This window comes from Natrix helvetica (assembly GCF_964273705.1).
Source record: "Natrix helvetica genome assembly, chromosome: Z".
Taxonomy (NCBI): domain Eukaryota; kingdom Metazoa; phylum Chordata; class Lepidosauria; order Squamata; family Natricidae; genus Natrix; species Natrix helvetica.
The window spans coordinates 108,741,434-108,765,521 of record NC_138554.1 but is presented as its reverse complement, the minus strand read 5'-3'; positions in this window follow the sequence as shown (position 1 = coordinate 108,765,521).

Sequence of the window (24,088 nt, the reverse complement as noted above, 5' to 3'; positions counted from 1 at the left end):
TCTCTTGTTGAAGTGTTCAGTTTTGGACATTAATTTGGTTCCTTCAAAATTAATTTCATGTCCTGTAGCTTTAAGGTGCTGGAAAAGAGAGGAAGGTTTTTTCTTTTTTTCTTACTGCATTTTTGTGTTCTGTGATGCGTGCATTTATTCTCCTGTTTGTTTGTCCTATGTATGTTGCAGTGCAGATTTTGCATGGTATTTTGTAGACTCCTTGGTTTTCTAGCTGGATTTTGTCTTTGGGGTTTCTTAAGATGTTAGCTATTTTTGGGTCAGTGTTGAAGGCTGTCTTGATATTGTGTTTGTGGAGAATTTTTCTGATTTTATCTGTGGTGCCTTTGATGTAAGGGAGGAGGGCAATGCTGTTGTCCTGTTCTGTATCTCGGTTCTTGGGGGGAGTCTCCCTTTGAAATTGGTTGATAATTATTTTTCTTTGGAATCCATTGGAGATTAATACATTTGTGAGAGTGTGTAATTCAGTTTTCAGGTGGTCTTTGTCGGCTAGGTGTTTGGTTCTGGAGATGAGGGTCTTGGCTACAGAGTTGATCTGTGCAGGGTGGTGATGGGATTGTGCATTTAAGTAGAAGTTGGTGTGTGTTTTTTTCGGTAGACGGTGTGTCCTAGGGAGCCATTGGGTTTTTTTGTAGATTAGGACATCCAGAAAGGGAAGTTGGTTGTTTGCTTCTATTTACATAGTGAATTGTATTTTGGGGTGTAGGCTGTTGAGATGTGTGAGGAAGTTGTCCAGTTTTTCTTTCCCATGTGGCCAGATCACGAAAGTGTCATCAATATATCTAAGCCAGAGTCTGGGTTTGTGTTCAGATTTATCTAAGGCATTAGTTTTAAAATGTTCCATGTATAAGTTTACGATGACGGGTGAGAGGGCTGATCCCATGGGTGTTCCTATCTGTTTGTATCTTTGTCCATTATGGATGAAGTATGTGTTGGTTAGGCAGTGGTTGGTCAGGTCCAGGATGTGTTTAGGGGGGTTGTGTTTTTTATGGATGGCTGTCAAGGCTTCTTTTATGGGCACTTGGGTGAAGAGGGATATGACATCGAAACTCACAAGTAGGTTGCTGGGTTGTAGGTTTTCTTTCTTTATTGTTTCTATTAAGTGGAGTGAGTTTTGTACGTGTGAGGTGATGGATTCTGCGTAGGGTTGGAGTTGTTTGGTGAGGAATTTGGCAAGATTCTGTAGAGGTGAGCCTATGGAGCTGACTATGGGTTTGAGTAGTGTTCCTTCTTTCTGTGTCTTGAGGAGGCCATAGAGTTTGGAGCATCTGGAAGATTTCTCTCTGGATCTTTGCTGGATCTCTTCACTGATGGGAGAGGCTTTTATTTTGGACTTGGTGGTTTTTCCAGGTAGGTGGTGGGGTCTAGTGTTTAGAGGTTTGTAAGCGAGGTCTAGGAGTAGATTGGATAGTTTGGATTGGTAGTCGGACATGTTCATCACCACTATGTCGTTACCTTTCTCTGCTGGGAGAATGATTATGTTGTTGTCTTTCCTCAGGTTGGTGAGTGCTTTTTGTTCTTCTTGCTGTAAGTTGCTTCTGGGTGGATTACTGGAGCAAAGGACGTTGGTGACTCTTACATGGGAAAAAACCTGAATACAACAAGACCAGCATACCTACAAATCTACGAATACATATATATATATATATATATATATATATATATATATATATATATATATATATATATATATATATATATAATGTGTGTGTGTGTGTGTGTGTGTGTGTGTGTGTGTGTGTTTGTAGATTTTCATGGGTACAGGTAGCAGGTTTTAGTGTATTCGGGTCCTTTCCCGTGTAAGATTGAGAGTATCTTGGTGACGTTTTGACAAGATCCCATCCTCAGACTGGTGTCTTTGGCCTCGTCCCTGTGCGAGAAAAAAAAACGAGGCCGAGGACACTAGCCTGAACCCCTGGTATGCCTAAATATGGGAGGAAGGTCACTACTCCCTCTTTCTGTCCTTCGGCTCATGCAGGCAGAAAACCATATTTTTATTTTTAATGTTGCCTTTTAATATTTGTGTTGTATTTGTACTGATAAATAAATAAAGTGAGACTCCCTTTATTTATAGTCCCTTTATTTATAGTCTCTCTCTCTCTCTCTCTCTCTCTCTCTCTCTCTCTCTCTCTCTCTCTGTATATATATATATATATATATATATATATATATATATATATATATATATATATATATATATATACAGAGAGAGAGAGAGAGAGAGAGAGAGAGAGAGAGAGAGACTTTATAAAGTCTCCCTTTATTTATTTATCAGTACAAATACAAAACATATATATATATATATATATATATATATATATATATATATATATATATATATATATATATATATATAATGTGTGTGTGTGTGTGTGTGTTGTATTTGTGCTGATAAATAAATAAAAAATATCAGCACAAATACAACACAAATATTAAAAGGCAACATTAAAAATATGGTTTTCTGCCTGGATGGTCTCCTGCATTGAGCCGATAGACAGAAAGGGGGAGTAGTGAGTTCCCTCCCATATTTGGGCATACCAGGGGTTGTAACACAAACACATACATACATACATACATACATACATACATACATACATACATACATACATACATGGTTTTATATAGAGAGTCCTCACTTAATGATAATAACTGAGATCAGAATTACTTTTGCTAAGCAATTTGGGAATATATCATGTCATGTGACCACATACTTTAGTGATTGCAATTCCACAGTCCTTATTACTGTCATTAAACGAAAATTGTGAATTATTAAGTGAAGACCTCCGCATAACATATTGCCAGTTGCCAATACACAAGACCAATGGGGAAGCCGGCAGGAATTTGTAAGTCCTGGGCAGATCCCAAGAAGTTTGGTGAGCATATAAGTGGCTGCTGTGGTGCGATGCGAGTACAGATGAATGGGAGTGTACTAGTGGCTCACATGGTGCTGCACAATCATAGCAGCCCCAATGGCTGTTGTAGCACTCCACAACTACAGCCAGATGGGTATACATGCATTATTAAATGCAGTTGTGGGAATGTTTTCTGGAATCTCATACTCTATAGGCTTCTTGGGAGAAAAAGCTGTGGCACTTATTGGAGTGAATGGCAACCTCTTTCCTGACAGCTTCCTCATTGACTTTGCTTGTGGGTAACTGGCAAGGAAGATCACAAATGGTGAACATGTGACCATAGGATGCTACAACTGTTAAAAAGTGTGACCTAGTTGCCAAGCACCAGCCACAATCATGACTGTGGGAATGCTTGGAGAGGCAAAACTTTGATAACTGGTCATAAGAACTGCTTGTTTAGTACCAGCATAACTGCAAATGGTTATAATAGATTATAATGTAATAGGGTCAACTGAAGCAAAATCGAACGGCTTTTGGTGCATGGAGCCTCAAGATCTGAGTTTTTGTCATCCTTAGTTCTGGATGGGGTTGCACTGCCTCTCTCAGATCCCGTTCACAGCCTAGGGGTTCTTCTAGACTCACAACACCTGCTCAAAAAGTAAATGGCAGGTGTGACTTTTGCACAGCTCCAATTTGGGCGCCAGCTGTGACTTTTTGTGGATTATGATTCCCTGCGCTAAGTTACTAAAGCCCTTGTCATCTCTTGTTTGGACTACTGCAATGTGCTCTACATAGAGCTCCCCCCAGGAATCCTTTAGAATCTTCAGCTGGTAGATAGCAAGAGCAATCTTTGGGAACCTTCGAATGGCTCCTATTGCTCCTCTACTCTGCAAACTGCATTGGATACTCGCTTGCTGAAGTTCAAGATATTGCTTATGACTTTTAAAACACTTAATGGCATAGGTCCAGGCTACCCGATGAATCATCTCATCCCACTAAAGCAAGGCTGTCCTACTAATGCTGGCAGAGAGGACGTATTGCAGATATCATCAGTCAAAGAACTCCAACTATCAGAATCCTGAAGAAGAGCCTTTTCTGCCAGACCACCCACTCTTTGGAACATCCTATCCTCCAAGATGAGATATGCCTCAACCATCTGATCTTTCCCTAAAAGCCTGAACACTTGGCTCTGCCAGAGGCCTGGGGATTCCATGGGGGAATATCACATTGTAGGTGGCTACTCGATAGAAAACCCCTCTCCCCTGCCCATCTTTTATTCTCATATTATATTCTTGTTGCTTTCTTTCTTTTTCACTGTTTATTCTATTGTTCTATTATTTTGCTACTGTTATGTTTACACTTGTTTTCATTTCTTTGTTTTTACTTTGTAAGCTGCCCAGAATAGCCTCAGGGCAAGATAGGTGGCATTTAAATTTAATAAACAAGTGGATGCTGCATGAGTTATCCAAGGACTATCTGTTATAAAATTTGTCCCTGTTAAGTGTAAATAAGAATACATTAATATTCCTTTGCTAATTCTGATCCAGATGGAATGGTTCATTTCTAAAACAACCTTTGCTATCATTTAAAGCTTTGTTCTCTGAATATTAATTAGCCTATTGCAGGTATTCTCACTTCTTCCTAATTTTTTTTCTCAAATCTGATTTAAGAGACCAACAATCTTTCAATAATAAATTCTTAAGGAGGCTCTTTGGGAGGAGTTTCTGGAGTCTCAACATCTTTTTCACATAGTGGCAATCAAAACTGAATGCAGTATTCCAAGTGTGGCATTATCAAGGCATTATCAAGTGGTATTAATGTGTCACGTGATCTTGATTTTGTCCCTCTGTTATGCAGCCTAGGACTGTGTTGGCTTTTTTTGGAAGCTGCTGCACACTGCAGGCTCACATTTAAGTGATTTAATTTCCACTAGAACTCCAAGATCCCTGTCTCAGTTACTACTATTGAGCCAGCTACCACCTATATTATACCTATGCATTTGGTTTTTCTTGCCTTACTTTTGTCACCATTAGATTTCAATTTGTTAGACAGGGCCCAGTGTTCAAGATCCTTCTGTATCTTTAGCCCATCTTCTGGAGTGTTGACTATTCCTGCCAACTTATTGTATTCTGCAAATTAGTTCCCTCATCTAAATCACTGATGAAGATATTGAAGAGTACTGTGTCTAAGACAGAGCCTTGGGATGCATACATAGATATGATTCTATTTATATGTTCAGATTTCTTGTGAATATTTTTAAAATTCCGTCAACATAAAGAGATACAAGTATTTTTTCTTGGATGATGCAGATATAACCTTTCAGATTCTTTGATTCCCCATTATTTAGGACAGTGGTAGTCAACCTTTTTCTACCTACCGCCCACTAATGGATCTTTCTTGATGGAAAAATTTCCTTACCGCCCACCAGTTTTTGCGCAAGTGCGGAATATTTTTTAGAAAGGAGGGTGTTTTTTTTAAAAAAAGAAATGTACATACATTTAGCTTTTTATTTCTACTTTATGCATGTTTATAATGTTTTTAACTTTATAAAGTTTAATTAGAAAACAATAAAGTAAATTATTAGCCAACAACAATTCTCTCCTGTCTTTTCTTTCTCCTATTTTGCAACTGCTCTGCTCCGCTTCTGCCTGTCCCTGCTATCAGTTTCTACTCCTTCCCTTTCTCTTCCCACGTGTTTGCTTGTTTGCGTGCACGCGCACATTAGTTCATTGATGTGTGCGCTTGTGCTCGCCTGCCCATTCGCACAAAAGGAGGTTTTAACCTCCGAAATCCCTAACACACGCATTCTTGCGCACGTTAGTTCAAAAAGGAGGTTTCAACCTCCGAAATCCCCACCGCCCACCTGGAATCCCAAAACGCCCACTAGTGGGCGGTAGAGACCAGGTTGACGACCCATGATTTAGGACATTATCATTTAGGGGGAAATAAATTGTACTTGAAACAGATCCTAAACTACATTTGTTTTATTTGTTTACCGAGCAGATCATACGAATAGGTTCCCTAATTGTGTAGCAAATCCGAACTCTGATAGATAGTGACTTATTCCAGCAAATTTCTTCTTAGATATTGATCTCTCTGTGATAATGACATTCTTTCTGGCTTTTAACCACAGTTCACATTTAATTTAAGCCAGTGAAAGCAAACCTGAAAGCCTGCCCTGCCACTTACGTGAGGCCAAATATTAATTGGGACAGATGCATAGTTGTTATGGAAGCGATATAATTCTAAGATGCAACAAGAAATTATTTAAAAGCAAAGACAGGACTGCATCTAAAATTATCTTAATTTAATTCAATCAGCCACCTTTGTTGCTATGTATCATTTATGCTACTTTTGACTTACAAACAAATTTCTCTCCTATTTAGAAAAATACATATGTAATGGCTTCTAGGTTCTTAATCCTTCTTCTATCTGGGTTTTTCTTCTTTCTTTGGAAATTGCAGTTTGCAAACTACAAGGCATTTGGTTGAATTCAGATCTAATTAAAGAGGTACATAATCGCCAAAAACGGGTCTGTTTGCGGAGCACTGCAGAGTGTTTTGGGGGACTGGGCAGGGTGAAAACACAACGCATGGAGGGCTTGGGACCCCCAAAACAGGCCCATTTTTGGTGAAAATGGGCCGTGCAGAGCAGTGCAGAGTGCTTCAGGGGCCAGGGAGGGAAAAAACGTGATGCGTGGAGGGCTCAGGAAACCAAAAATGCCCTTATTTGGTCTATAAGATGCATCTAAATTTTCACCCACTTTGGGGAGGGGACATGCGTTTTATACTCCAAAAAATATGGTATACTATAGTAATTGCAGGAGAAAGTGCTGAAACACTTTCAGCTATAGTGAAATTGATTTTATACAGAAGTATTGCAAGGACACTAATACAGAAAAACACTGTCAACACATTTAATGGAAACAATTGATTTCCCAGAGTATTCTTATTTATACCATATTGAGGTATATGAGATGTTTCTATAAATGGCAATATATACATTCTAAGGACAGAGCAATTCCAATAAACTGCTTTTTATAAATGTTCTTATTCTGTAATTCCTACCCTCCAAATGTAAAAGAAAAATAATTCTTACCCATATGCTATATCAGATACAAATTCAAATGAAATGCTTATTTCACAGATCTGTCAAATCTTCAGCAGTATGGTTGCTGGCTGTAATGGCTGCAAAATCTACCAAACCATTAAGAATCCTTCTGAATCCATTAATTTATGACATTTTTTATTTTTATGTCCTCTTCTGAGATTAAGAATCCAAGCCAATTTAAGCCTATTAGGCAGTGGTGGGTTTCAAATTTTTTTAGAACCTCTTCTGTAGGTGTGGCCTTCTCTGTGGGAGTGCCAGCCATGTGATTGGGTGGGAGTGGCTTGCCAGCCATGGTGGCCAACTTGTAAAATGTGGTGAAACTCACTTAATAACGCTCTTGCTTAGCAACTAAAATGTTGGCTCAGAAACTTTGGCATTTGAAGCACGCAAGTCTTAAAGCTGTCAAGTTACAAGACCCTTGCACCTCTAACCCTTTAGAAAAAAAACCCCAGGGGTGTTCAAACTTGACAGCTTTAAGACTTTAAGCTTTAGATAGGACTCTTAGAGGCTGGCAGGGCGATTGGTGAGCCAGCCAATCAGTGAGCGGCGGGCGGGGCAAGCATGGTGCGGACGTGGGGAGGAAGCTGGAACCAGTTCTAAACGGCATGGTAGATTTGTTGAACCTCTTCTATAGAAGAGGTTAGAACTGGCAGGAACCCACTCCTGCTATTAGATAGTGATCCATTATTCATATAGTGCAGTAAAGCTGTTTGGTATTCAGACTTATGTTTAAGTAGAAACATAGAACCATCATATTGAAAGGGAACATTTAGGTCACAGGGTCCACTCTCTGTATGGTGCAGGAATCCAAATTCTAGTATCCCAGACAAATGGTTTGCTAAGTTCTTGAACATTTCTAATACAGTAAGAGTGTGGACGCACTATTTTTCTGGGTAAGTGGTTGCACAGTTTAATTGCTTTTTACGTTATTTTCCATTTTACAATTGGAATTTGTCTTCCTTCATTCTTTGTTCTGTATTCTGGAGGAAGGGAGAGCAGGTTTTCAGTTTTTTGTATAAAATTCTTTTAAGTATCTAAAAGGCTGCTAGCATATTCATCTTTTCTCATTCATTCATCTTTTGGTAAGGTTATATATTCTCAGTTCTTTCCTTGTAACTCTTAGTTTCTAACCTTTCCATTATCTTTGTCAGTCTATTTTTGAATACTTATCAGGGACTGATGATCAAAACTGGGTATATTACAAACTGATAATAAACTGTTAATTAGTATTTTTGTAATAAACTTTTAGAATTAAGTATATATCCATCTAATTGACATGTCATTCAACTCACACAAAATTAGCTTGCTTACATCAGTTTGTCATGGAGTATTTTACTGAATGCATTGCTGAATTAAGATATGTGAGAGCTCAGCATTCATACAATCTTTTAAGTACCGTAAGTTACTTTATTAAAAATGAAATATGATCAATCTGACAAGATTTGTTCTGGATAATTCCATGTTGACATCTAGTCATTATTTGTAAATATTCTGCTTTTCATGATGTTTGCAGATCAATCTCAGTACTGTAACAAAATGGCCAAGGGGAACATTAAAATGAAGGTGTGAAGAAGAAAAGGAAAAAGAAAAATTCCACCCAAAAGTTAAAAAAGGAAAAAATCCAAAACCAGGACTTTTAAAAAGGTAAATTCTGTAGCAAAAACTGATATAGATGTGAGTTCAATCTGATCAGTTTCATTATTCAGAAAGTTGTGGTTAGCTTCCATACAGAAAAGGAAAAGCCAAAAAAATCAATTCAACAACTCCAAAACAAAAGGAAAAAAAAACCCAGGAAAGCAACAAAAGAAAGTTAATATTAAAATCCAGCAGGGTGTTAAGAGTAACTCAGCCTTCAGCTGGCCAGTCTTTAAAAATAAGTATCAAATTAAAAAGAAAAAATCTTTGAAATATGCAAACCAAAGGGGTGCTTAAAAATAACCAAACAGCTGAGAGGAAAGATGGACTCTCTTACCTCCCCTACCAGGATTCCTCTTCCCAGGAGTGTCCACAGTCATTCGAGAGTCATCTTTGGTCATTTCTCACTGCTCCCATTCAAACTAGGGAGCCGGCGGCCAAGGAACCCACTTTGGTAGTAAAATCAACTTTTTGTTGGCAGGAGAAGTAAATCTCCACCCCCACTCAGCACACCATTTTGGAAGGAAGTTCAAACTATGGCCCCTTTTTGAAGAATTGATGAAGTTATCTGCCACTTCATCAATCCTCCTGGTAATAAGTAATCTATAAACATTTATCTATTTATTAACAAATTTACATAGCAATCATCTCAAAGGGGACTCTCAGCAGCACACAACAATAAATGAAATAGCTAGTAAAACAGGTAAAAATCTAAAAGCCAGTAATAAAATTTATAAAAACAAAAATACTCACTCTGGGTGTAGGGAGGATAAAAACAACTCCTTCAGCAATGGAGTTATGGGGACGAAGCTCATGTTCCCTTTGAGGCCCAGGTCTATAGCAGCATAACCAAGGTCTTGAAGGTCTAATGAAAAATCAAAAGGGTTCAACCATACCATCAGGTATCTCCTTCAGTACTATCTGTTGCAAGGAAAATACATTCTGGAGATTTAAACTCGCTCATTCAGAAGATATTCTGTGATTTTGTTTCTTTCTGTTCAAGTTCAATCCTACCCCACTCAATTTCCTGGTAGAATATTTATTTTTGATCAGGGAAGATTAAATCAGAAATAAGAGTGAAGAGGGGTTTTTTTTTGTTATCTGTTAACATTTAGTCCTTTTAATGACCAGATATTATACTGATTATTTCCTTTTCCTTTCATTTTGAAAGTAACTAAAGAAGCCCTTTGTTATTCTTGCCAGGCTTTGCTAGCCTCAGCTAATCCTGAAGTTTTAGTTTGCCATCCCAAATCTGAAATTCTTGGTTATTTGTCTATTCTTTTCCTTTGAACTTTGTTACTGTTCAATTTCCTTTGTAGCTGAGTGGAAAGAGACAAGCTGAGACTAAATTATCATTGTCATTAGATTTACAGCCAGCCTTTATTTTGAATCCCAGTGAGAAGCAAATGCTTTTTCTCCAGAAACCTTCTGCCATTTTTTCTGTCCCAGAGATATCTTTAGACAGAGAGAGACTACTGAAAGAGAAGGTCCATGAATTGTGAGGCTGGTTTTAATCTATAAAACCTTTTATAGCATGTAATCTGCGTGTTTGTTGCAATGATTCTCAGATAGAACTATCTTGATGAGAACATATATTGTAAACCCTACAATGGAAATTGACAGTATTTACAGCATATGTTTCTGTTATCTGCTCCATCTGTGGGGAATATCTTAACTGGACAGACATAGATAGCCCCTTCTTTATGGATTTTAGAAAGGCAGTCAAAATATAGTTTTTTTCTAAGCTTTTAATGAGTAATTTTATTGGTTTCATGAACAATTTTGAATGTAGAAGATTTTTGTTTCTTTTGTGCTGTTACTGGGATCAAATTCTTTTTCTTTCCTCATCATTATGCTATTAAATATCTCTGAAAATAAAATAAAGAATAGAATCCAAAGTAGTCAACAACTTGCCGTTATCATACACTCGCATAATTTCTTGTCCTCTGGTGTTCCATAAAAAATATTGCATGCCTAAAGATAATTTCACAAAAGGCCCATTTACCATCATGAGGAAATAAATTAAGACACTACTCAACTAACAACTTCAGGGAACTGAAAGTCAAACTCCAGGCTAATTTAAAATAAAACAAAACTTGAGTTATGAAAAACCATTTCTCTTTTAAAAGGCTGTGGTGACAATGATGCTATAGTTGTCAAAACATATGCTTGGATAATTTGTTTATTTTGACTTAATTTCTGATAAGGAACAGAATTAACCTGCAGAAGGATTGGAGACATATTTAATAAAACTGAAGAAATAAATTGCATGCTCCTTTTAGAATTAGACTAAGTAACAAATAGATATTAAAACACTTCACATTCAATTTTGAAAGCAATGATAAATCCCAGAGGACCAATTTCAGGACAGGTTGATTTGCTGCAGCAAATGCAATGTAAAGTCTGCTGCTTTCTCAAACATGATTGTAAGAAACCGGTGCCCATTTAAGCCAAAAGTAGACCTTACATTTCACAGGATTTATTTTAAATGAGAATTGCAGTCTGAAATTCTTTGTCTGCATTGAGACATAACAGCATACTATGGTAGTATGGCATAAACTTTCTTGGAAAGAGGAAAGAGATAATGCCACTGGGGGAAGTGGGTTAGGAGAGTAAGGTCACATAACTGTATACCATCATTGTATAGTGAAAGGAAAATTTAGGCAAAAGAAATATGTGTTTCATAAAGTAAAGCCAAAAGACCAAACAAAGCAAAATGTAACAATATTGTGTAACTCTTAACTGTAGATATGATGATTCTGCCCTTAACTTTTCTTGCCAAGCTATTGGACTATTGTGCTTTATATCAGCATTCCACAACCTTTTCCACACTGCGGACTAGCAGCAATTGTGGTGTTAAAGAGGGGGGAGGGAATGGTTTTGCATACACACATGCCAATTGTGGAAACAGAGCTTGGTGTACTCCAGTGACGTACGGTGAGCTTTACGGCTGGTGAGGCTGGTGACGTCATCAGTGTGAGCCGCGGTCCCCTTCATGTTGACTCAGGAAGGAGGGGAATGGGACCACGACAGCCTCCCTCCTGCTCACATCCCATTCCCCGCCTTCCTAAGTCAACATGAAGGGGACCGTGGAGCGCGCTGACTTAGGAAGGCAGGGAATGGGACGTGCGCAGGAGGGAGGCTGGAGGGATCGCGGAGGAGGGATCGTGCAGTGTGAGCCACGGGACAGCGGCTCACGCTTCACGATCCCCTTCATGTTGACTCGGGAGTCAGGAAGGAGGGGAATTCCCCTCCTTCCTGACTCCTGAGTCAACATGAAGGGGACCGCGGCTCACGCTGTGCGATCCCTCCTCCGTGAACCCTCCAGCCTCCCTCCTGCGAACGTCCCATTCCCCGCCTTCCTAAGTCAACATGAAGGGGACCACGGAGCATGCTCCGTGGGACCGCGGCTCACGCTCCGCGGTCCCCTTCATGTTGACTTAGGAAGGCGGGGAATGGGACGTGCGCAGGAGGGAGGCTGAGGCTAGAGGAGACTCCTGCACATGTGGTCCCATTCCCCTCCTTCCTGACTCCTGAGTCAACATGAAGCGGACCACGGAGCGCTCCCATTCCCGACCACGTGTGCAGAAGGCTCCTCAGCGCCTTTTCCCTTTTCCCTTTTTAAAAAATTTTCATGATGAGAGCAGTGCGGCTCTGCCTCCTCTGCCTCCCCTGACCGCACGTCCCTGGTGTACTCGTATGCTTGCCTGTCAGTTGTGCGGCTCGGTTCTTGATGGGCCATGGACTAGTAGGATTGAGGACCCCTGTTTTACATTATTTGTATCTTGAAATCTTCCTGCATCATACATCCTATGCATGTAGAGTTGATCATAGGTGAGCCATGTATCAGTAATATTTATTAAAGTTTTTAGTCATCATTTACTGATGACTAAAAACTTATGGCAAGCAGAATTTGTTCCTATTACTGATATTAAATGAAGCTTTCCAAAGAAACTCAAATATTCATGTTGGCGCTCAAAATCTATCATTTATTTCAAGGCATCTACATTATATCTGAAACGTGATTTCTGTGAGGTCAAAGGAATTGTGCAGACTGAAGTAGGACAAACTGAGTTAACAGAAACAACGTTGTAAGGATGCATGTCTACGAAATACCAGGAAATAATTTTATGGATCCCTCTATGGTGGACTCTTGTTAATGTCAGTACAACTTCACAGCAATAAGAGTCTACTGCTCTTTCAATAAAATGAGCCAACTATGAACAAATACTCTCTTCTGTTAACATTCTATTAAATATGGAGTATTTCCTCACAGACATAGAGCAATTTTAGATCTTTAGTACCAGTACATACAAATTTTTTATATATTTTTTAGAATACACTGTACTGTAAACAATTAATTATAAATACGCCATATGCTTGGTATAGTTTGTCCCTATCGACTAGCTACTGGACTACATGGAACAGCACCAAGAAAATTTATGCACTTCCTATAAAATGAAGTGTTACTATGGCAGCAAACAGTTGAGTCTACAGGAGTTCCTTTCTGGTATTCATGAATCCAGTTTGTATTCATAGCGTGCAATAATGAATGAAAAATATTACTGTATTGTGTATACCTAAATCACTTCTGCTTCTACAGTGTGACAAGGAAGAATTATTTTCCAACACAGGGATAATTTTCCTACCCATTACAATTTGCTTTGTTTAAGCCACGATGAAACATTTTCACATGAAAGAGACTGATGTGAATTACTAGCATCACTGAGATTTATTAAGAAAATCTTCCATATCAGGCTACAGTTTCTCTTTTATATGTATCCAGGGAACTGCTGGCATTGTAACGTGTGTGTCTTCAGCACTTTTTAAACCTCCTTCTGTAGGGAGATCCCCTTTGTAGATAGAACCACAAGGTGGGAATCATATTTTAATCAGTACTGTTTTATTCCATAAGCAGAGTCAAGGTCAGATTTAAATATAAATAACATTTTCAAAACATATAAAGTGTACAGCAAAAAAGTAAACTATCAAGGGACACTCAGACAGACAGACAGGCAGGCATATACATACAGACCTTCTACTTACAGACAATCTCTATTATGAAGAAATGTTCCCAAGTCTCTGGGTAGAGATGAGCCGCTATTTAAAAATGAATAAATAACAAAATACTATTCCCCATCTATAGTCAAAAGCTCTACAGTCTTCTTCTAACTTAATAAGTGAGCTTCATTTTCACCGAAGTTGTCAGGATGGTTCGCATATCAACGGAACCACAAGGGAAAAGGAAGTCTGGAAAGAACAATTTCAGTGAAATTAGGTTTTATCTGTGTATTGCTAGAGTTCATTTTAATGATGTGTTCTTTAGGAATGATTGGAGAGATTGCAGTAGATAAAAGTCTTTGCACAAATGGAAGTGAATTCAACTAACACTAGAATCAGAGCTGAGGAAGCTTCTTGGAGGAGAAGCAAAATGTCTTCAAAGAAAAACCAGAAAAAAGTTGCCTCTTGAAAAAAGAAAAAAAAAGCACCTTTGGGATAACATTGGAAATGGTTAACATGATGTTCATGAGCAATAATGCTATCACACCAAACTTTCTCTGCCTTTATTTTCATTTTCAGATCAATGTTCTGATCAATGTTATGTTAATGATTTGACATGAAATCCATCCTTGGGGCACAAAGTGGCATATACATGATGATTTTTGTCCATCGTGTTAGAAGACGACCTTAATATCTAAGAGGTTGTGGGCTGTCCACGATGTGTCCATAGCTGGCTGGTAAAGCCTATATGGGCATGACAGACATGTGTGGGGACCATTGTTGCAGCATTTGCAGCTCTGGCTTTGTGGAGTCCTCAATTCTCTTGTGCTATAGTTGTTCTTCTGTCCTCAGATGTTTGGCTGAGCCTTGGCGGATCAGCATGTGCCATATCGATCTTGTGCCAGGGTTTCCCAGGAGGTGGTGTCGATATCCAGGGACCTGAAGGAGGCTATCTTTGTATCGCTTCCTTCCTTCCCCGTGTGATTGCTTTCCTTGAGACAGCTCACCACAGAGGAGGTTTTTTGGGATGCAATGGTCTGGCATCGTTGCAACATGGCCTGCCCAGCATGTCTGGGCTTTCATCAGTACGGTGTGAACTGATGGCAGGCTTGCTCTGGAGAGGACTTCTGTGCCTGGCACCTTGTCCTGCCACCAGATCCTCAGAATTCTACAGAGGCAGGTGGCATATACATTATACATACATACATACATACATACATACATACATACATACATACATACATACATACATACCAGTAGAGGTATGGACTGGTGACAGCTGGAAGCAGCGGCCACCATACTGGCACAGTGTTCTGGTGGGCCCACCCACCCGCATTCCTTATCTCTTTTTGAGGAAAATGGGTCAATTGCGCAGGCGTGCACAGCGTATGGCACCTGAGCGACCTCACGGAGCAGCTGGGGCATCGCAGGGCGGTTGCGTGCACATATGTGCACAGCGCTTGTGCCTGTGGTGGACAGCGTACCAGTTGCGACGGGATCCAGAACTCATCACTGATACATACATACATATACACATACCCATACACATACAATATACATGAGAGGGAGAAGGAGAAGAAAAGAAGTGGCTTCTCTTGGGCAATGAGTAGTAACTTAGGAGTATGTAGTGATTCTTTGGTTTTGTATAATTTATTTTCAAATCCACAAAACTATAAAAACCAGCAGTTGCCTCTGAGCAAACTAATTCCCATGGGTAGAAGACCCATTACTGACACAATAAAATAGTGGATTTTATCTATTCATTGACTTGAACTACATTCTATGAACTCTGGGACCTTTTCAGAGGGTTGGAAAGTCAGTTGTTTTGAATCTCTTGTTTTCTATGCAGCAGTGATAAGAGACCACATGCAGTGCCTGACATTTTCAATTTATAGATGTCTATGGAATTTGTGGTGAAAAGAACTTTCTTAAGCCAGAGTGAATTGCATAAGAAAAGGAAGCACTTGATTCAAAAAAAAATGGAGCATTGTGTCTTGAAACTTATTATTCTTTTAGGTAAAGGGTGTTCAGGGGACTATGAACTCCAGAAAATGGCATCAGTTTTCTAACAGAGAAATAGTTCAAAAGTAAAAATGCTTCTTAATAATGAAACTGAAACCTAAATAGAATCATTAAGAATTTAGTGCACAAAAACTAGAAATTGATGAACTGATTTGCAGAGACAATAATAATACTAATAATAAAAATAAAAATGTAAAAACCCAAACTATTGTGCTTATTTGTAATTAAATCCAAAAAGGTAACTATGTTTTCTGGCATCATAGAAACTGGCAATTGCTTTATGAAATAAGCTTTTCTGTCTCTTGAAATGAGGGGAGCATTCCTCTGCGTTAGAAGTGTACCTCTATTCAGAGCTAAGAAGCAAGTGTAAATATGTTTTTGCTGTAAAATCATTTATGTTAGCTGGTTTTTAATTAATGAATTAAAAAAGCAATTAATTTTAGATTAGGGCCATCCAAGAAAAAAAAGTCGGCTATGATATACAATATGGTATTTTTGTTTAATCTTAAGAATTTCTGCATTTTAGAGTGGATTGGAACATTAAACATTATATGGTTATATAAATTTATATAAATTAGTATAGCCAATATTTTGCAAACTGGCATTCTTTTTTCCCTCTCTTCTCCTACGTGCAGAACTAATATTGACCTGAGAGTTAAATCTAAGGTACATTGCATAGGGCAAGGACAGGCAACTTTGAATGCATGCTTCCAGTAGGACCTTTGGTATGCTTTGCTTTATTTTCCTCAGTTGGATTTTTGCCAATATATTTAGTAACAAATTATTAAACTATAAAACAGTGGTCCCCAATATTTCTGGCTCGGTAGACTGGCAGAAACTGTGGTGGAGGCTACGGCAGAAAGGAGGGTTTTTTTTTGACATGATGGTTTTGTGTGTGTGCACCACTTTCAGAAATACAGCTTCGCATGTGTGTGTGTGCACATATGTTTGTCTATCACTTCCACAGCCTGATTCAGAATGGGTTATAACTGGATACTGAGCCACGGACTAGTGGTTGGGAAACCTTGCTATAAGGAAAACGTTGAGTATCTGCAATATGTTACACTATAATATTGCAATTGTATAAGGAAACAAATAGTGTCAAATCATGCATAGAAAATAATATTTCTGCTTTATATATATATTCTGCCTTTTAAAAATAAATAACTCAGTTGGCTTTGATGCTATATTAGGACTAGAACTCACAGTTTTCCAATTTGTAGTCTTGTGCCTTAGTCACTAGAACAAACTGACTGTCCTGTAAAAAGTTAATTAAAAAATTAATACCATGCTGGGTGTGGAATATTCATATAGACCAAAGAGGGAAGAAAGTCAGAAAAGGAACAGTAGCTAATATTTTAATGAAAAAAATTCTTGCGAATTTTGCAGCAAACAGATCTTTAGAAAATAGAATAGTTTGTTCATTATTTATTTATTATTTGGCTTCAACTACACTTCGCTCTAAGTCATCACTAAATTGTTTCTACAGACAAGGAGCTTTCAAACTTTTTCAGAATCTGTTAATTAAAAAAGTCAAACAATACTCCAGTAATAGAAAATTGTCTTTATTCAAATTGAAGGGATTTTTGCTTTTAGCCTTTTATAGATTACGGTTCCATGAAACATAGTTTGAAAGATGCTGTTATATGCAACTCAGTTCTGAACCCTGGATATATAGTCTGTAGGATATGACCAAGCTGAGCATATTACATATTTTGCACATATTGTAAATAAGCAATTTCTACCCAGAGGACAGAGGTGTTAAAACACTTGGAGAAACACAAAATAATTGTTTAACAAAAAGAAAACTCAGGATTTCAAAACACCCCTATTGATACTTTATATATTCAGTGGGCATAAGATTCTAGCTTGTGGTTGAGGAGAATAAAACTAGGAGGAATTGAATGATATGGAATGTGCTGGAAAAGAGCATGCTAGCCTGCCTACAAGTTTAAGTGGAAGCACCCTGCATCATTTTGTTATAGGTCCTTTTGGAGTACTTCTACATCACAATGGACTGAACAAAGTGAATCATTCAGTGCTGTCCCCTCCATTGATCAACCAAGATTCTGCAAAAACATTCAATCGGTATCTTATCCAAGCTGCTGTAGATTGTTTTTATTTTGTATTTTATTTGGTTTGTCAAGCATGTATGAGAAAACAAGTATAAATATGAATATAACATATAAACTTGTAAGTATAAGCATGTATAAATATATACATAAGAAATGAGTACAACAGTGATGGAGAACCTATGGCACGTGTACCACAGGTGGCATGCTGAGCCATTTGTCAGGGCACGTGAGGCGCTACCCTGTCAGCTGGCCAGCGCGCATGTGCGCGCTGGCCAGATGAGTTCACCCTTTTTAAAGCCATTTTTCACCCTCCCCAGGCTCCAGAGGCTTTATAGGAGCCTGGGGAGGGTGAAAAGAGTCTCCCCCGCCTCCTCCGAGGCCCTCCGGAGGCTTCATGAGCTTCCGTGAAGCATCCGGAGTGTTAAAAAACAGCCTACGGGCAAACCGGAAGTTCGGGAACAGACTTCCGGTTTGCTTGAAGGGTCGTTTTGAGCGCTCTGAAGGCTTCAGGGACAGTCCGGAGGCTTCCCTGAAGCCTTTGGAATGCTTAAAACAACCCTCTGAGCAAACAGGAAGTCACTTCCGGTTTGCTTGGAGGGTTGTTTTGAACCTCCTGAAGGTCCCTGAAGCCTCTGGAGGGTGTCTGGGGGGGGCAAGGAGGCTGTTTTCGCCCTCCCCAGGCTCCTATAAAGCCTCTGGAGCCTGGGGAGGGTGAAAAAAGCATGTAAAAATGGGGAGTCGTGCCTGTAGTGCATCCGTGCGCACTGGGGGGGTTCGTGCATTGCCTTATGGGTGCAGCACGCCCTCACACGCCTTCCATGTGCTCCCCCCCTTATGGCACGCGAGCCAAAAAAGGTTCGCCATCGCTGGAGTACAACTAAATGGGAATAGTAGGACAGAGACAGTAGGCACTCTGGTGCATTTATGCATGCCCCCTTACAGGCCTCTTAGGAATGGGGTGAGCTCCACAGTAGACAATTTAAGGTTAAAATTTGGGGCTTGAGGATGCAACAACAGAGTCAGGTAGTGCATTCCAGGCATTGACGACTCTGTTGCTGAAGTCGTATTTTCTGCAATCAAGTTTGGAGCCGTTTACTTTGAGTTTGTATCTATTATTTGCCCATGTATTATTGCAGTTGGAGCTGAAGTAGTCATTGACAAGTAGGACATTGCAGCAGACAATTTTGTGTACTAAGCTTAGGTCAGACTGTAGGCGACGTAGTCCTAGGTTATCCAGGTCCAGAATTTCAAGCCTAATGGCATAAGGCTATTGCAATCAGAGGAGTGGAGCACTTTTCTCATGAAATACCTCTGGACTCGCTCAATTGTATTAATGTCTGTTATACAGAGTAGATTCCAGGCAGATGAGCTTTTATTTGAGAATTGGTCCGACAAAAGTTTTGTACACTCTGGTTTGCAGTACAATGTTGTACAATGCCATAACAAAATTCCTTCAGATCAATATATGAAGCAAATGGAGAAAATGTACACACACAGACAGACAGACAGACAGACACACACACACACACACACACAGACCATGCTCTCAGTTTTTGTCTGATTACCATACTGTTCAGTGTATAAGACACACTGGAGTATAAGACGCACCAAGGTTTTGAAGAGGCAAATTAAACTCTGCAAACCTCTCCAAAATGCCCCTTTTTTGCGAAAACGGGCCCATTTCCCCCCCAAAAAAGGGCATGAATAGCCCTCGGGAGACAAAAATGCGGTATTCAGTGAATAAGATAAGAAAACCCAGATTTTCAACCTCTTTTTTTTTGAGTGAAAAAGATGCATCATATACTCCGAAAAAATACGGTATTTTCAGAAGGAAAAAGGTGGGCAGCTGAAAGGAGAATATAATGGTTTGAACCTGTCAATATCACTCTTCATATATTAAAATTCCCACTGAGACTCCTAAACTCTTGAGCATAATTAAATAGCCCCTTATTTCAAATGCATTACTCTGTATTTCAAGATGCTAACCAACTATTTCAGCAAATAGCTCTTGATATAGGCCTGTAATTTTAGTTATTGAAGCTTTGTTTCTTTTAGAATACTGTTCAATCTCACAGTTTGCCATCCACTGCTGGATCTTAATGATCTAGTATAAAATGGTAAGTCAGGAAAAAAAAAACCAAAAAGAAACAACAACAAAAGTCAGGCCAAAAAAAATTATCCTGTCCTCTGTCATCTTCTCTTTGAAATGCTATCAAGAATTTCATCTAATTAAAATGCCAGCCAGAGAAAAGCAGACAAATACTGTTTTTTCTGGTTGTAAGTCTGTAAATAAACTTGGAGCACAATGAAAGCAGACTAACTGTATGCATTTCCATCTTCAGCTGACTAGCCATGTGCAAATTACTAATTTGATTTAAAAGGAGGAGAAAAAGGGGGAAAGGATTTGTTAGATTTGCTTTATGGTTACAGTATTTCTTTTCACTTATTCTTCTCTAGGGTTTGAACCAGCAGTCACCAACCTTTCAGACCTCAGGGACCACTAAATTCACAATTTTAAATTCCGCGGACCCACTAATATGTTTTTTTAAAGATATATACATTTGTAAAATAATGGGCCTAGTGAAGAGAATGGGCGTGGCCAGCACAGGAGGCAGTACTTCCCTTCCCCAGTCACCTCATGGCTGTTTGGCCCCTTAACCGCCACCTGTGGATCAGCTGAGCCAGCGAGGGCCAGGAGGTCTGATTCTGCAGGTGCCTGGAGATGCTTCCAGCACACTCTTGCTAGCCCCAGCCCTGCCGATAGTGCCAGGCAACCTTGCATCTAAGTGCCCCTCTCTTCCTCAGCTCTGGAGCAGGTGATGACCACAGTTTGTGCTCCGCCAGTCCTGGAGCTCAGGTGTTGCTCAGGTGGCTGCTACAATGAGGCAGAAAGCCATGCGGCCCATTGGAATCAGTTCCTTCCCCCCCCCCCCCGGCTGCTGCTGATTGAGAAAAGGATGATTGTGTGAAGTGTGGGCTTATGGTAGAAGTAAGAATTTCCGCCCCTCGCTGGCTCAGCTGATCCATGGGCTGCGCAGCCATGAAGTGATTGCTCTCATTGCCTTCTGCACCTAAAAAACATAAGACCTACCCGAAAATAAGCCCAAGTGCTTATTTTCAAGCCTAAAAGAAGTCCCCAGGAAACATGGTAATAAAACGTAAACAATGCAAATAATGTCCAGATTATTCTGCAGACCACCAAAATTTTCTCGTGGACGACCTGTTGGTGGCCACTGATTTAGACTATAAATAGGGAGATAAGGAGTTTTGCATTTGGGATGTGCAATGTGTTAGGGTTCTAAATACCATGCAGAATTAAATCATTGTCCAAGGCAAAACATCCTTAAAGGTCCAATTTATTCTACAGGCAAGTTAGCACCTCTATGGAATTCCAACTCTGATTTGCATCCTGGAATTCCACCCAGTTGAAAGTTCATGATCTATCCCCACACCCACAAATCCATCACATGTTCCAATCATCATCTTCCACGCTGGCATCTACACCCCTCTGCTTCCGGTCAGGTGTCGAGGTGCGGAGACAAAAGATGACCTTGAGCTTCTATAAAAGAATGACAACATACATTCCACAATCCTACTCCTTTCTATTCCCCCCTCCCAACTACTACACTAATGAAACAGCATAGAAAATTATAAGAAAGTGTGGCAGGCCAAAGATCCTAAAAAGAACATAACTACAGGCCTGACACAATGCCTTAGATGAGACTCTAGAACAACACTTGGTAAATATGCAGTTAGCAGCTACTTGCAACATTTTAAGGTAACTGCGTATTTTCCTGGGATAACATACATCCTGTAGCTAAACAGCTCCTTAAACCTAGCCTTACTACTGGCAAGGTAGATGTTAAGTGAATTGTCCTTGACTTTGTAAACTTTTTTTATCATGGTTGTTAGGCACGCTGCAGTTGTTAAGTGATTCATAAAGCTGTTAGGCAAATTGGGCTTTCCCCCACTTGGTTTTGCTTATTGGAAGCTGTCTAGGAAAGTTGCAAATGACAATCACATAACCCTGGGATGTTGCAACTGTCATAAATAGATGCCAAGTGCCCAAATTTTGATCAAGTGAACAGAGGATGCTGCAATGGCTCTAAATGCAAGGGCCAATTGGTTCCCCCCCTCCCCAATATTGTTTTAACTGAAAATGGTCACTAAACAAATAGTTGTAAATTGTGGACGATCTGTGCTTTTAGCAAATCTATAAAGAGCACCAAATATGCCATTGGATCAGTTTATTGGTATTCTGGCACAAATCTGTTTTACTTCTAGTGGACTTCTCAGTACATTTTTATATTAAATCATTTTTTTAAAAGTTACCTGGAAAAATGATATTCAAACATGCATCTAAATCCATACATTCCTATGTATTTCATAAGAAATAAATGTATTTAAATGCATATTTGAGTACCATTTTTTCATTATTGTTAATCTAAAAATATATGTTTCATATATTTAATCTGGAGGTTTCAAGCAAGAACTTTGATAAAAATTCTAGAAATAAATAAATAAATAAATAAATAAATAAATAAATAAATAAATAAATAAATAAATAAATGCATTCTTATCTGCATATTAGTTGGGACAGATACAAATAAAACTTTAAAATATGCAGTCAATTAAAAATTTCAGATTGTAGAATCTCTCTCTCATAAAGATTCTGAAAAGTTTTCATAATAATAAACCAGAGATTCATGCTCCCAGCTGCCATTAATAGAAGTAGCATGGTAACAAACCATGACATAAAGCCACTTCTGCTTTATGCATGTCATGATGTTGCACACATGTCAAAATGGTTGGGCTTTGTGGTTGTAGAAAGTCAGCACACAACCCCCAGAAAAATGAAATATTTTGGGAAATATTAAAAAGGCAGAATATTATATTTCCTGAGAAACAGAGAAACATTTTTTTAAGAGGCAGGAAGCAGATTCAGTCCTTCTTAATAGTCAACAGCAGATATTCTTTGCCCATTAAGTAAGATTGGGTCAAAACAAAAGACCTGCAGCTCCAGGATGATGGGATTAAGAACAGGACATGACCCTTCAGGACATAATAGGATTAACCCACTACCATTTAGTACAGTGGTTCTCAACCTTCCTAATGCCGCGACCCTTTAATAAAGTTCCTCATGTTGTGGTGGCCCCCAACCATAAAATTATTTTCGTTGCTACTCTATAACTGTACTTTTGCTACTGTTATGAATCGGAATGTAAATATCTGATATGCGGGATGTATTTTTATTGTTATAAATTGAACATAATTAAAGCATAGTGATTAATCACAAAAACAATATGTAATTATATATTGTGAAATATTTATTTCTAATTACAAATAAATGAAATTTTGTCTTGAAGCATGGTGTAGCTTTGGTTTTCCTTGCCTAAGTGTTAAGAGTTTACTTTACTTCTACTCCCCTCTTCTTTGGGGCAGCCCCTCAGATATTGGAAGACTGCTATCATATCACCCTTAAGTCCTTCTTTTCATTCAACCAGACATACCCAGTTCCTGCAACTGTTCTTCATATGTTTGACTTTCCAGTCCCCTAATCCTCTTGGTTGCTCTTCTTTGCACTGTTTCTAGACTAGAGTCTCCACATCTTTTTTTTATAGAGGCAGCCAACATCTTGTCTGCTCTTAAATTTTGGGCCTGAAAAGAACCACATCTGGGAGGCTGGACATATGCCTGCTGCTATACAATCATACACACACATACACAGAGACACACAGTGGCTTTATTCCCACAGCCTCCTTAACTAAGTTGCCTGCAGCTGCATTCACAAACTTGCTCACCCTGCCTGGATAGATCTTCAACCTGGTTTGGGGTTGTTTGCAGGAGTGCTCTTTTTTATTAACAGTTTTTATTTATTTTTGAACAAAGACAAACAAACATAAAAATAAAATAAAAACATCTTCCATTACAAATTGTAGAAAGTGTGTCAGTTGGTTACAGTATTTCCATTCATCTCTTCCATAGTCATCACCTGCTTTTCATATCAAATCACATATTTTAAATTCACATATATTCATGTATATCACGATTATTATATCTCAACTAAATTTGACTATAATTGTTTTTACATCCTTTTATATATAATATTCAAAATCTAGAATAGGATTATATGATAACATTCTATTAAATCATCCTAAAATCATCCAATCACAATACATCTTTATAACATATTCTAGATAAAAGATAAAGCTTTAAAACCTCCTCTCATGTTCTCCATGTGTTGTTTATATAAAATTTCATATTATCAAACTAATATGTCTGTATGTATTGTTATCATTATTAATCATTATTTAACTATAGCTATTGTCATTTCATTTTATATATACTACTAGTAAACTAAATTTAGCTTAGTTTTTATTATAC